The 15,952-nt window shown below is 42.0% G+C and overlaps 1 protein-coding gene across 6 annotated transcripts in view; it reads right to left on the bottom strand.

Annotated features, from left to right (window-relative positions):
• Nucleotides 1-15,952, bottom strand: part of JCAD (junctional cadherin 5 associated) — an 82,418-nt gene that overhangs the window by 35,517 nt on the left and 30,949 nt on the right. For 2 of the 6 annotated variants that reach the window (XM_074946155.1, XM_074946159.1), the window contains exon 1: nucleotides 5,183-5,345. The exons of 2 other annotated variants lie outside the window; for them this stretch is intronic. The gene's annotated coding sequence lies outside the window, so the exon portion shown is untranslated. Of the gene's footprint in view, nucleotides 1-1,302; nucleotides 1,370-5,182; nucleotides 5,346-15,952 lie in introns of those variants that run through there. 2 more of the 6 variants (XM_074946157.1, XM_074946153.1) reach the window with 2 other exon arrangements.

The raw sequence follows: 15,952 nt of genomic DNA, 5'->3' as shown, positions 1-15,952 counted from the left end.
ATTACACACATGAGCATTCTCCTAATCACAGCAGGATCAGCCAGCCATTCAGGCCAGGTTTCAAGAAAACAAACACACACACACACACACTTTCCCCTCCTCACAAATGCAGACAGTGGCTTGTGGTGGGGGCTCCGCAGGGCTGGCCTGCCTCCCCTCCTTTCACACACCTCCATAAAGATCATGTTTGCCGGAGTAAACAGACTCTGTGCACATCTTTGTCTGTTTTGCTCACTCACTTTCACATGTTACCAGCCTCTCTTGCCTCCCGTTAGCATACTTTTATGTGGAATCAATGTCCCTCTTCTGGACTGCCCCCCAGATCTATACTTGTACCATAGATGTCCAACCCCATCTTCCTCTCTTGTCTGTGTCTACCATATATTCACAGTAGGGCTCTTGTTGTTGTTGGAAATACGCTGCAAGAACTTAAACACCAAAGTAATATTTTAGCGGTATCGTCGTCCAGTGGAATAAGGATAAGACTGAGATTCAAGAATCCTAAATTCTAATTTAGGGGATGTCACTGATACACTGTGTGGCCGTGGGTCAGTTGAAACCTCTTTGCCTCAGTTTCCACATTGTTAATATTATTAATTCCACATTAAGTAGTTTAATATTTGGTATTTGACAGTAAGGCAAGCAGAACGTAAGAGCAAGAATACACAAGAAAAGTCATACCAGTATAATATATTGCTTAGGCTAATTACTTTAACCCTATGTGGACACTTATACCAGTATAAAGCTACCATACACCAATACAGATTATTCATCTTCCCAAACTAGAATAAAAACTATACTAGTATACCTGCATCCACACTAGGGAAGGGTTTGTTATTTTAACTGCACTGGTGTACTTAAAATGGCAAATCTTTTTAGTGTAGACAAGCCATTAGAGACTGAATAGGCAAGTGATAGCCAATCAGTAGAAGAGGGACTGTCCCAAATTTTCAAAAATGGCCACAAATTTTGGATGCCAACTTTAAGATATACAACTGTCTTTTGCATGCAAAATTAGTGGCCACTTTTGAAAAGTTGGGCCAGTATAATTAATACTATAAACATACTTCCCATCTAATATTGTCTGAGTGATCACGGACAAATTTCAATAATGTTCTAATCATGAACTACTTGGGCAATGTACATGCTGCTGTAATCTTTTGCTGTCTACTATAATCAGCAGTATATTGCACAGAGACATACTTAGGTTATTCCTGCTGTAGGTGTTAAAAGATCCCATCAATCTATGTAGATATCTACATTTGGATCTTAAAGGTGGTATAAAGTTGTTGAAAGACTGACCTACCCTTTCCTTTGTAGCTGGACCTAGTGAGTAAGCTTCCCCCAGCATTCCACAAGTCCACAGGCTCTTGAAACAAAGCACAATAGCAAGGTTTTAGCAAGTGAGATAACCCTTTCCACTCATGAAGGGGAAAACAACATCTGTTAAAACCAAACAAATTGGTGTAATGGGTTCAGCAAGAGACCCAAAGGATTTTGAAGACATAGCTCTTGGTTGGGTCAACACATGTGAAAAGAAAATTACAAGAGAACAATTGTTTCATACTGTGCTCTCCCACCCCTAACTCCCTCAAGATTAATTAGGATGGACTCTGGCCAAATTCATTAAAATAGAAGATTTGGGCAGGACCTTGCAGCCTGCTCATAAGCAGCTCGAAAATGATGGAGAAGTTCAGAAATGCATCACCCTCCAACCAGATCTGCTTTTGGCAAAACCCAAGTTTGCATGTGCCATGTCATTGCTGTGACAGTCAGGAGAATTATTTTAAAATGATCTTTTCTTAATTAGATAGCAACACAGAAAACATTTGCTTTTCCCCACTGAACAATAGATCCTTGTTTATTTTCTGTGTGCTCTTTAGGTCGTGAGAAAGCCAGTCAAGTTATGTATCTAACAACATACTATTGTAATCTGTTAACACTCGAAAGACTAAAACCTACAGATTCAGTCGGATTAGTACTTTCTGAGCACAGGAGAACGTGCTTTACAGCCAGCAATTTTGAATAATGCTACAGGAAGTGAGGAGACAAACTAGGGCCCCCATCCTGGAAACAATGGACTAGACTGTGATTTCACAATCTGCCTTGTGTAGGTAGTGGTGTGCTGCCATGCCATCAATGAGCAGGGAAGGAATTGTGCCTCAAAGATTCGCCATCCCACCCTGTGTTCCAGGCGATAGTAATTTGCTATTGGTCCTTTCTAGATTACAACCCCTATTCCATGGCAATTCAACTGCACAGGCTGGTACATTGGGGAAGAAGAATAGAACCAATGTTCCTGTCACTACCCACTCTCCTGCTTTGTGGAGAACAGTGGACACAACAACAACAGTGGCAGAACCAGGTTTCAAGTGAGTAAAAGCCATGAGATTCCTCGCCAATTAGTACTGCAGTAATTTATTCAGAAGTTGCTCATTCTGCTCTTTAACAATTGAATTTAGTTGGGTCATTATTTTCCATGTAACTGTTTATAACAACAACAAATGGTAATATCTTTTTTGACTTAATGCAGACCCGTTAAAGCAAAGAAAGGAAAACGGTTCAGCTACTGCTCAGGAGCGTGGCTGAATGCTTTAGGCTAGAAGGCAAGATACGCATTGCATTGTCACTAAGATTTGGTATCCTGACAACATGGATCAAAATGCTTGCTCATGCAGTTGTACTCAGATTTTTACTGAAGAGCATGAGCTGAAGTGTCTTAACTTCTGGGACGCCTAATCATGGAAAAACAATTTTTCTGAATCCTTAACAAAAACCCAGTCCAGAAGAGATTCTGCAGATACACAAAAGTCCATTGGATGGATTCGATGCCCAAATCAGGGCTATAATTTGTAGTTCTAGGACAATTTAAAATGTAATATTCAGCCTAATATCCAATGGAAAAACAACAGTTTTTTTCTTCTCTTTGCAATGGTAACTGAGTAAAGTGTAAAAGGATGCACTTATAATAGACAGCACTAAGACAGATAATAAACCTTTGCAGCTTCAGGTTTAAGGCCCGGATCCTGCAAACTAATCTGGTAGACCACCCCTAAAGTCAATGGGGCTCGCATGGACACAGGGATAGATGTATAGATCAGTCTGGGGGATTAGTGCCTATGACTTTATTATCACATGCTAACAATCAGGTTTTTAAAGGCAATTTTAGTTTTTAAGACAGGCATTAACTTTGTGACTCTTCATGGGAGTAAAGTTAAGCAGGAGTTGGGATGCATTTGCAGAACCAGGGCCTTTTACCTCACTAAAGAATTCATCTCTCCTGTTCAGAAAGAGAGTTACAATGTGGGAGAAGACTGGAATTAACAGGTAGAAAAGTGACATGAAAAGAGACAGAAGTCTCACACTGTTATAGGCACTTTCCAGCATGAAGGCAAGCTTGTAGCTTTAAAAAAAAAGAGAAAATAGCAAAGCAGGAAAGAAATTCAAAAGCTATAGAGAGACAGAGAGAGAGGATTGCTTCACAGTCTGTTTTCTTATTTGGTGTGCTTAGACACAAACCAGATTATGACTCTTCACAAAAAAAAACTTTGCAAGATTTGGGGATTTAACTAAATGTCTTTAATTTAGTTACAGAAGGGCCTGTTTCTCTCACGTCTACTGCTAATTCACCCACCATGGGGCGGCGAACGAGAAGGAACAAAGGTTAGTTTCCAGTAGCTGCCTGGTATTAACCATCCACACATTTTGTCTTGCATGTACAAATTAGAGTAACTGATGCTTTGTTGTTATGATTCTAGAGTGGAATTATTTAGTTTTTGAAACATCCAGATGGATCCCAAGCATTAAATTTCTGTTATTCCTGGCAAGAAGCAAACGCAGTTTCTCTTCGTACACTAGTTCGTGTTACAGCAGTACCCTCATCTCTCTGCTATAAAGTACCTAAATGTTTCATTTTATTGCTAAACTGGTAACATCTTGAGAGAGATGCTTGGAAAATCAGAGACCCCGGGCTGGCTATAGCGCTCAATAAACATCTCCCTTACAGGGCGTTTAGTTTGGAATAATAAACACTGTAAGCACCTTAGAGACTAACCAATTTATTTGAGCATAAGCTTTCGTGAGCTACAGCTCACTTCATCGGATGCATCTGTTGAAGTGAGCTGTAGCTCACGAAAACTTATGCTCAAATAAATTGGTTAGTCTCTAAGGTGCCACAAGTCCTCCTTTTCTTTTTGCGAATACAGAAATACAGACTAACACGGCTGTTACTCTGAAACACTGTAAGAAAACTCGAGGGATGTAGCAGCAAGGCACCATAAAGGAGACCTACACAGAGGCATTCAGATTTCACACTCACAGATTACCAAACCCTAATCCCTAAAACACTAAACCCCCTCTGTGAGGGGTGGTGCTTTCCACAGCCTGGGTTAACATCATTATTTCTTTGATGGAACATTTTAAACGTCAAAAATGTGGGAGGGGGAGGGGGGAGTTTGTAAACTTTGCAGGGCTATCAGTACAGAAACGGAATCTGTTAACAGCAGTGGTCACTGAATCAATTAACCAGCAGGTCACCTGAAGAGACCACAGGCTGCAGTTTACTGCAGAAGACTCATTAGACGCATAGAGGTGATCTAAAACCTGCCTTGGAAATATGATCTCTTTCCACTGCTGCGTGGGAAGCCAACCCTCTCGCTCTGATCTCTTTGATTCCACCTACCCAGTGCAAAAAGGGTAGGGGGAGCTGCTAGCAGGGGACTTTAGGTCCCCCTATGTCCAAGCCAAATGGGGAACACATACCTCACATAGTCTTCAAACAACTGAAGGAGAGAGCCAAGCTGCTTGTAAACACATACTCTCTGGTACTCGAACAGTTACATCTGCAACTAACACCAGCGGAGACCAAATAATCTATTGCTGCTCCAGCAAAACTATTCATCTGTTTGAAAACGGTCAGAGCAGCGTGTGCAAGAACCATACGCTCAGAGCTCCGGAACAGAGCAAAAAGCCTATGGTTTGACATGAGGAGAGAAACTTAGAGATGCAGTTAGAATCGTTGGCAGCTGCATGACAGCTTTCCAGTGGCTTGGTTCGTTTTTGCAGCATGCCTTACAGAGAAACAACAAAGCCACCCACACAATTCCCTTGAACTCTTAATTCAGGCTGAATAAATTAAGTGGCTTTAACTTGGAGTTGTAGGAAGAGAATGTCACTGACTTACCAAGTGGCTCCCCCATGCTTGCCTCTGTTCTCTGCGTTTGGGAGTGTTGTGAGCGAGCCCAGCCTTGCATGAAGCAGTCACTGCGGAGCATGCCTAGTGCAGACAGCTTGCCTTGCCTTTCCTCCCCAGCAGCTTAATGGCTTTGAAGTGAACCTCAAGCTTCCTGCAAATTATCAAAGATTCCTCTACGACACAAAACTTTTTTTTTTTAAAGGAATAAACCACTGTAGTTTCAACCCAGGTGGTATGGCTGTTGTGAATTCCATCGGATCTCTCTTCATTATCACCTCTCTGAACATTCTAGCCACCTGAAGTAGCTTAGCCCCCCGGGGTTAAGAACATTCTTGTTAATGTGCTGCAGATATTATATATATATACATACACACACACACCCTTCAAAAGTTAATCTTCACAAACATGTGATGCTGGGTTAAGATGAAATGGGGCCCAGATCCAATCCAATCCAAGGGCTCCCCCCCAAAGCAAAGAGCAGCCCACAACAAATCAAATACTCTCGGGCGCCCCGACCTGATAATCATCCCTCATGTCCCACGTCCCTGCGACAGACCCCCTGTGGAGCCCTTTCCTACAGATCTGAACTTTGGCCCCAGTCTTGCAACTTGTTTTGCGTAAGCGGAGGATCTTGCTGTGCAGAACAAATTGTAGGTTTGGGGCTCTCACGAGTGTACGGGTTCCCCTCTAGCCCACGGCCTGGATCTACAACTCCGTGAATCCTGCTCTAATCCACCCCTGTAAACATGCTTACTTGTGCTGTGGGAAGTCGGAGTCCTGCACAGCACTTCCAAGAGGTAAAGCATACACAGTACATTTGAAATCTAAATAAAAGGGAATGTCTGAGGAGCTATGTGGCTGGTTAGCTTCAAGCAGATATCCCCATCACTCAGAGCCGTGTGCCTTTGCAGGCCTCCTACACAGGCATCTAGCTATGAAGCCAAGTCAGACAGATTTCCAAATGCAGCATCTTCCCAGAAAAACAACACGGGGGAAGCAGAAAAGCCTGACCCAAGAGCACCAGCCACCAGTTCTGACAACAGCAGACTTGCTGGGAACATCCCTCAGCATGGGGTATATTGTTTCCATTGAGAGGACAAACAAAATACCTCCAGCTCTCCCACAGGAGCTGCTGAGTCTGTAAGTGCTATATAGTTAATAAGAAAAACATCAGCTCTCTGTGCATGGAAAATCTGTAGGATGGAAGATTATAGTCTATCAAGGGGAAAATAGGATGCACTTTTAAAATTAATGCTGTCTGACAGGCTTGGCTGGTACCCAGGACAAGACATCAGAGGGGTCCCCTCCTCATCCAGAGAAATGCTTTTGGGGCACCTGGGAGCCAGGATGCTGGTGGCAGGAGATGATAATCATTGTATGTAAGTGATGGCTGGAGAGACAGCCCAATGCTTCCAAATCCACCCACTGGCAACTTCTCCAAAGAAAAAAACAGAATTTTTTGGCTTCTTAAAATGCACCCAGATAGGCCTGTTGTAATAGAATCCTGTCCCAGCTAGCTCTGTTTTAATGATACTATTACCAGAGTTGGCCCAATGTGATCTGAGTAATTTAGTTGATGAATTTCATGATCTCTTTTAAAGAGGGATTGGAGGAATATTTTTTCCATCATTTGCTCAAGCTATAGAGCTGGGCAAATCATTGGTGAATAGATTCCAGCTTAGTGAAATTTTCCATATTTGCGAGTCATTTCTTTCATTATTCACCTGGCTTTACCAGCTGTTTTGCATTTCTGAATGGATGCCTACCCAAGGCTCTCAAAGGGCTTTGAGAGCTCATTCTTAATCTTTCCCTGTTTGCTGTATAGGATGTTGATCAGATGGTTTTGCAGTTTCTTTGAGAGTGTGTGGCATAATCTCTCAGCATAGTCTGTGTGATATGTAGATTGTTATGGATTTTTTACCTTTAGTCCTTTTGGTATGATGTCCATCTGTTTGCATTTGGAAAGGAAGATGATGTCTGTCTGTATCTGTAGGAGTTTTTTCATGAAGTTGATGGATTTCCATTCCATACGGCTAAATTCAGTGCCTCTGAAACCTGTCAAAGGGCTTTGACCACGTTCATGAACGGAGCCTCACATCATCCCTGTCAGGTATGTGATGCACTATAGCTCCATTACACAGCCGGGGAAACAGGAAGAGACTCTAAGTGACTTGCCCAAGGTAATCCAAAGAGTCTGCAAAACAGCCAGTATAGAATACAGATTTCCTGCTCCCCCGTTCTGATGCTTTAGCCATAAGACCACCCTTCTGGCAATTTCTGTTATCTAACATTCTTTCTTTCTTATCTAACCATAGTGTTCTGATCCTGCCAGCACTTAAGCACATGCATAACTTTCCACACATGAGTACTCCCCCACTGCCTTCAATGGGGCTACTCACATGCATAAAGTTATGCAAGGGCTTAGTACCTGCAGGATCAGGGCCTGTACAGAAAGAGCTGTACTCCTTTCGCTGCTAAACGTCTACGCCATGTTTCAGCCAGCTACACTCATTGTAGAAAAATTACATGGTCTCACTACAACCATAGGGGTTTTATCACAGATACTCCCTAGATGAGATAACACAATTTGCCATCAGTCAAAAGGACTGACAGTGGATTGAACATTTAAATCTCTTCACTGTGTTAAGAAAACTGGAAGGTAGTTCACATAAAAAATAACCAGAATCTGACCCTTTTTGCAAAACCCTTTCTGGGATGATTAGTGTCATTTGCATGTGTGTAATCTTATCTCAATCAGGAACTGTTTGCTATCCTATAGCAGCTGTTCATTAGGAGAACACAGTCATGGGAAGCAGCATTGTATACTTCCCCCTTCCTCCTTGGCCTCAACACCTCTCACCCGCTATTGTGGTGTTTACTATGCAATATACAAAACACCTCTTTGCTCCAGTGCTGGTAACTCTCTGCTGATTTCATTAGGGAAAGGCTGCCATGTCATTCAAGGGACTGAGAATGGGGTAAGTTGTCAGTGTAAAGGAGGGGATTGTTATTTATTGAGCACCATCAGGGTGCAGAAAAAAAGGAAAGGGCAGTCCTTGCCTCAAGGGGTTTACAATCTAAGCACAGTACAGTACAAACACACACGCAATCCACCATATAATTGGATGCTGCTCACATCTCAAAGAGGCCTGGATTTTTTTGGTAATGTAATTTTCCAGAATTCTTCGACTGGGGGGTTGCTGTCAAATGTCAATAGAATTATGGAAGAAGTGCACTGTCAACTCTGGTGATTTTATTGGAAATCTTGCCATTGTTCCTGTTTTTCTTAAAGTCCCAGCTCTTGGAGCTGAGAATCTTAACTTTCATAAAAGAAAAAAAAAAAGTTTCTGAAAAGCCTGACAATGTAAACTCAGTGTAACCTAAAGGCTCAGAAACTGGATGGCAAATATTTTTTAAAAGGATTATTTTTAAAAAAGCTAAATGATTTTTAAGCCATGACTCCTGATGTTTTGGGGCCAGACTCGTGATTTTTAAATGCTCAGGGGTGGCAGTACTGGAGGTGCATTTGACAGAAGGATCCGAATGAGAGAGGGTGACTTGTGGATAAGGCACTGGACACGGACGCAAGGACTAAGTTCTATGCCTGGCTCTGCCACTATTTTGCAGTGTGACCTTGAGAAAAAGTCACTTCACTTCTGTTTCCTCTTTCACACTTTAGACTCTAGGTTTCTCAAGGCAGGCATTGTCTCTTACTGTGTGTTTGTACAGCATCCAGAAAAATGGGCCCTTCTCTCAGTTGGGGCCCTGTAGCTGCTACTATACTACAAATAGTAACTCCAATGAGAAGATCGGGGGCTAAAGTAAGGAGGAGCATGGGAGATGGTGATGGCAGCTCCCCTTTTTACACTGAAAGTGGAGACAGTGATCTCCCAGGCCTGGCTGAGTAATGCTTCCCCATGGGTCCCCCTCCACCTTGACTGGTGTAGTGGAGCTCCTCCTCTTGGTTCAATGGACTCCAACCTCTGGAGAAGAGGGTAGGTGTTTGGCATTCAGGAGTATGCAGATTCAAGCATAAAAGGGATTGAAAAAAAGGTAAAAGATAGCCGTGGGAGAAGTGTCTAAGAGGGGGGACATTTAGGAGAGGAAATTGGGAAGAGGAAAGGAAGGCGAAGATGTGGATGGGGGTGGCATCGTGCAGGACCCAAAAGGCGAGGGTGTTGGGGGAAGGAGAGAAGAAGCCAAGGAGGGATCCTGAGAGAGGAGTGACGTGATCCAGTAGCAGGAGAGAAGACCATGTTAGCAATAACATTTTGTACAGACTGTTGAAGTGGAGCAGGGCAAGCACAGGCGAGAAGGTTTCAGAATTGCAGCAAGACATAGCCGAGGGCTGGACTAGGACCCAGGGAAGGAGGCAAGCTGAGCAGGAGTCCTAGGTAAAGTTGCCACCTATTCACTCAGGTCACATTCTGACAGGTGTCCCGCAGGGCATTTAAAGCAGTCTCAAAATATCTGGGGATGACAAATTTCCAGCACAGGAATGCAAGGGGTTTGGTCCTGAGGAACTAGAAAGCAGTATCCATAAGCTGGAGTCAGTGGCGAGTATGGAAAGATAACTGCTGCATCTGTAACCCACACACCTCCTGGGTCTGGTGTTCTGTCCCATCTAGTGGCACCGAGACCACTTAGTGAGAAAGATTAATGAGTCTGCTCTACAGTCTTAGCTAAGAGGCATATGGCTCTTAACTGATGCAATAGAGACTCATGCATTTAGCTCCAGAGGTCCCAGGTTCGATCCTGCCCGTCAGTGACCGGGGTCTGTTGGTGTTACACATCCAAAGGTGGAACATACAAATACAGAAGAAATTGGCTGGATGGGGGAACATATAAAAGTAATAAGCAGGGAGCACAGAAGAGAGAACAAATGCAAACCATACAACAGCCAGCTCTTTGCGGCAACAGCTGTCTTGCTTCTTCAGTGTACTGGAGCCTAGGTCACTTCTTGGCAATAGTGAGTGAGTGGCAAGCACTGCACTGCTCAATGCATTTCCCTGCTGCCTTTCTGGTTCACTTTGGGCCAAATTCTGCTTCCATGGAAGTCAATGGGAGTTTTACCATTGACTTCAATGGGATCAGGACTTGGCCTTTAGCAATTCTTTCCCAACTGCTCATCCCCTAAGGTTACAGTTCACGTTGCACCCTCAGCTTTGCTGATCAAGGTCAGTGCTTTCCCTCCATTTCTGCTAAGCTCGTTATTAGTGTTTTGTCTCGTTTCTGGAAGTGACCTCGTGTCAATGGTTTTTGCACCTGGTTGGGAATGTGATAGAGGCTAGAGCTGCAGGGCCAGCAAGTGTTCAGTGAATGACATAGGACTGAAAACACTTTGTAGGGTTTTTTTTGTTTTGGGGTTTTTTTTTTTGAACGAGTAGGTGTATTGATTTTTCACAGTTTTCTCTATAGCTCTTGTTGCTAGTATACTGCTGCATTCTAGAACACATGCTGAAACCACCACATACCTGAGAGAGTTACCATAGCTAACTAGCCACAGATGTAGTTTTAAATCCATGGCTATTTTCCCTCCCTCTTCTGTCCTATATAGCACACATTACAGCCATAATAGATTAAACTTTCTTGGAACAGATGCTATTCATCAGCAAAATTACTATTATATGTTTGCAGAAAAAACACGTTACACATTGCCCGTTCGGTCAGCAAACACCTGCTTACAGAGTTGGCACCTTTTTTTCATTTGGAGCATGTTAGCTTGAAATATTTTATAGTTACGTGGAGGAAAGCATCAAGACTTGCCACGGAGAGGAGATGTTTTCATTTTTCAGTTCTTTTCTGCTTCTTCAGCAGTATTTTTGACCCTCGTCACTTGGGGATTCAATTTCTTAACAGCTTCCTAAACATTCTTTAACAAGCAGATTAGAAGGGCTGCCTTTCAGTGGTGGGGAATCAGTCAAGGTATTTTTTAGTGATTATTCTTTTAAAATAATGCAATGTGTATTTAGTGTTCTTGAAAAGTGCTGTATTGGAAGCTGTGGGGAACTAAGTTCTGTGTTTAAGTCACTGAACTAATAGAGCATGGGTAGCAGCAGTGTAGGTTCCTTGCACAGCAGAGTCAGTGTGCTTCAGCCCTGACCTAGAAGGACCACTTCAAGGGCTCTTTCAAGTCCATTCAGCCTTTGGCCTCTCTACTGAGGCTCACTGTGGTAATAGACTGTGCCTTGGACACCCGGGTCACTGGGATAGGTCAGAGCATTTGGTGCACAGATAGGGGTACTAGTGATGGAATTAATACACTGCATTAATCAAATTCTTCTTCCCCCCACCCCAAACATAGGATTTCAGCTAACACTTAAGCTGAAACAGCCTGGAGCCTCTAAAACGTGAAATAATAATGGGAAAAATAAGCTCCTAAAATACAATAGAACCTCAGAGTTACGAACATGAGAGTTACGAACTCACCAGTCAACCACACACCTCATTTGGAACCAGAATTACGCTAGCAGGCAGCAGCAGAGACAAAAAAAATTAAAAAAGCAAATTCAGTACAGTACTTGTTAAATGTAAACTACTAAAAAAATAAAGGGAAAGTTTAAAACAAAGATTTGACAAGGTCAGAAAACTGTGTCTGTGCTTGTTTCATTTAAATTAAGATAGTTAAGAGCAGCATTTTTCTTCTGCATAGTAAAGTTTTAAAGCTGTATTAAGTCAAAGTTCACTTGTAAACTTTTGAAAGAACCAAAATGTTTTGTTCAGACTAGTGATGAACATTTCAGAGTTACGAACAACCTCCATTCCTGAAAGCCCCAATTTTATAGCCCCATAGCCTGATCTCCATGAGCCTGAGTTAGCTGATCCAGGCCAGCTGCAGCTGTACCATGGGTCTTTTATCGCAGTATAGACATACGCTAAGTGTCTGAGCAAGTCTTAGAGAGCCCTCTGTCTATTATTTATGAAACTTTTCTTTTCACCCTGTGACCATGTCAGAGAAATTCCCTGAGTGGAGTTCTCTGCCCCTTTATTTCTCACGTGAACTCCAGAAAATCCCCAATGTCAAGCAGTTGTTATCTAGATCTAATATGAACTAAATTGATTACAAACTGAGTGAGAAAGGGACCGAATCTGGTCGGAACTGGCCAGCTGAAAATTATTCTGGCATGGATTGAGGGATCTCTCAGCTGGAAAAAGTTAGCAGAGCCAGCACTTGTGCCAACCACCCCCAGCTTGGTATAGAGGGTGTCAGGGACAGAGGGACCTATTGGGAGGGTAGACCTCTGTTCTGCTGGTCCTCAGCTGGTGTAGGGGCCCTAAGTAGAGCTCAGATGCAGAAGAGAATCTGCCCTATAATGAAGTCTGTTACACTGCAGCACAGAATACTGCACCTTAGACCTATGATGTTGTTTCTAATATTTATTTTAGAAATGTATTGCTCTGTAGAATTCTGATGCCTTGAACTAGCTTCATGAGAATAATATGGAGTGCTGAGCTCAATTAATTAAAGATTCGAAAGACATGGACAGTCTTGTAGTTAAAGCAAAAGGCTAAGAGTCAGGAGATCTGGGTTCTGTTCAAAGAACAATGGCCAAGGAAACTATGCACTTAAACCAATCAGCACTCAAGCCTTGTTTACACTGGCAAAACTACCCATTGTTGACAATGGGTATCAGCAATTGCTCAGCTAAACCCATTGTCAAGACCCACTATTAGCGGTTTATCATTTTCAAATACTGACCAGGTCTCTAAGCTGATTTCCTGGTCTAGAGAAGATGGGAATAAAGTACTAGCAAAGGGTGTGGATCCCATAAGAGTCAGATGAAGGGCCACAGTATGTGTGTAGTTGTAATGAGGAAAATAAGTTAGTGCAACAAAAGATAAAAAGGAATAGGCCTGGTCTGGATCTCATTTACAATGGCATAGAGTCCTGATCCTGAAAGGTATTAAGCAGCTCCTGGGAGATGCTAATGCCTTCAATTCCCATTAACTTCAGTGGTAGTGGAAGGCACTCACCAACTCCCAGGAAGTGCTCAGCACATTGTAGGATTGAGTCCTAAAGCTGAAGTAACTCCACTGAAGTAGTAGAGCTCATCCTGGCCTCACCTGTACCAGTGTAAATCTAGTCTGAAAAGGAGTCACTCCAGATTTACGCAGATGAAAATAGGATCTGACCAAATGGTGTTACACTGGTGTAAAACTGGTGTAAGAACAGAATCAGGCCCGATATAGCCACTCACAAAAGTTCAGGGTAACTAATGGTGCCCAAACCCCCTTAGCCTCCTTTATTAAGCTAACTGTACAGCTAGTTTGAAAAGAGCAATTCCACTTTTAGAACAAGTACGTACACATTCTCAGGTGCTAGAAGTAATTTTAACTTACAAAAACGTAGCATATATCATGAGAAACTCATCTGTTCGCTCATATAAAGAGCAATTGAAATGACCGGGATTGTGTTTCTGAGAGAGGAGACGTGATGAAAGTATTCAAACTATTGAAGGATAAAGAGAAGGTATGGTAGACTGAGAGTTTCTATTCACCTGTCTCATAATATAAGAACAATCAATGAAATTGGAAGGCACCAAATTCAAAACTGAGAAGAGGAAATGCTTTTTCACACAAGCAACCATTTGGATTGTGGACCTCATTGTCACAAGATATCACTGCTGCCCAGAGCTTAGCAGGAACCAGAAAAAAATATATCTATAACAAAAATTCCTACTTACTATAGTAATTATTCAAAAATATGAGTTTGGAAGGAATACAATCCTTCAAGTTTCAAGGCATAAATCAACCTCTAGCTACAGGAGGGTTAGGAAGAAACTTTTGCTGGGGCAGGTTACCCCATAAATGCCTACTATAGGGTTTCTTCCTCTGAAGCAGCTGGTATTGGCCACTGTCAATATTGACCAAATATTGGACCAGGTAGACCTTGGGTTTGATCCAGCATGGCAACTTCAAGGTTCCTTGTTTGGTTCTGGAAAGTAAGAGATAATTATATCTTCAAAGATTTTTTTCCCCACAAAACTGAATTAGGATATCACCGGAGTTAGTCTTTTCCTTCTCTAAGTCACCTAGTCCATCCACCTGCCAGATCAAGAATACTTCTCACAGTATGTTATCTAGTACTTTGTCCAGCATAGTTTCACATATCTCATGTCATTGGGCTTCCATAGGTCAATGGGGAGTTTTCCATTCTTGAAATTATTCTTTTTGAAAAAAGAAATCAACAAAATGGCACATGTTGGTATTAAACAATGGTAAATTGGTTTGATACAATGGTTTCCTAAAGTAACATAAAGCACTGTGTCAAAGGCAATGATGCAAGAATATCTTTAGCACAGCATTTTATGTTACAGTAGGATACAGTAAGAAATTAACTTGAGTCTAGGACAGTGACCAAGCCGTGATGTAAGTGCCAGTAATAAAAATAGCTTATTGTAAGTGCTTTGTGCTATAGACCCTAAATTCTATAGAATTTAAGAGGGAAGAAACCAATAGGCTTCCATAGAAATTAAATAGAATTTTATAGATATTATTTTATAACCAAAATCCTTTTTGAACCATCCTACAGATATTAGTGAGCAATTATGCCCCTGATATAGAATCATATGGTTGATTTAAAAGTATCTATAGAAAGGATAACATTCTATGTGACTCTTCCATGAGGAAAGTTGTTAGACTCCACACCGTGCCATCATTATCATATACTATCTACTATAGACACATCCAGATAGCTCTACAAGAGACCGTAGAACTCCTTCAAACCATTAGGCCCTCACAAAAAAGAAATGCACTACCCAAAGAACTAAAGAACTACAATAATTTTGAACTGACAAGAATATTTTGAGGGCAGTTTTTGGTTTTGAATGTGAACTGCTATATTTACCTCCAAATAGTAGCCTTATAGATGCAACTGTCATCCACTGGGTTAAACAGTAGACAGAAAAATACAGATACATGCCCTTAACTGAGGAACACTGAGCATTAGACAATCCAGTTCTGAGGTGGGTAGAAGTTCTTGTTATCTAACTGATATATACCAGAAGTGCCACAATTTTTACAAATCCAAACAAATCTTGACATGGGAGGTTATGCAGATTCTGGAGCTGCTGGAAAGAGGCCAGGGAAATGAACCAATCCAAGGGCAGCCCATCAAGATGGGAACAGGGAGAGCTTTTCTACATAGTTATCCAATGTCACAAATGATTCTTAATATTCTTGTGGGGGCCCTAGGATTATGCTTTTAACAAGCTTTTAATAGAAAATAATTCTAAAATGGCTGACTGGCAGGTCACACGGCTATCAAACTGTTCCGTGGCTGTACTGTTATCTATGCAAAAGCATTGGTCCAATGTATGTTGAACATATAAGTCCAGGCAAAATTATCTCTAGATGAAGCATACCATTTGCACAAATGCACAATAGACCAGCTTCATTTTCCCTTGAACCACTAGTAACATGGAGAGATTCTGCCTTTATGTGAGCTTCTGCCTTTTAGACAAACAAACAGGTGCGAGACTCATTGCATTCAATGCATGGCCTGTGCACATAGGTAAAGGCAGAATTTACCCCAGTGCACATTACACACTTCCTCCTCCATATACACTTAGGACCAACCGCTACTGTCCCACTAAAATCTTAGCCCCACTCCACCGGAAATGCTTCCCGAGGAAGACCAACTCAGAACTGCATGATTTGGCTGTCTTAAAAGAACTTGTGTCTCCTCTAATGCCCTCTGAACACAGATTGGTGATGACTAAGAGAAATATATATTAGTAGTGAAAAAGTCATGTTAAT

The sequence above is a fragment of the Natator depressus genome, chromosome 2, assembly GCF_965152275.1.
Source record: "Natator depressus isolate rNatDep1 chromosome 2, rNatDep2.hap1, whole genome shotgun sequence".
NCBI lineage: Eukaryota > Metazoa > Chordata > Testudines > Cheloniidae > Natator > Natator depressus.
The sequence above is the reverse complement of the archived record's forward strand: the minus strand, read 5'-3'. Positions and strand labels throughout refer to the sequence as shown.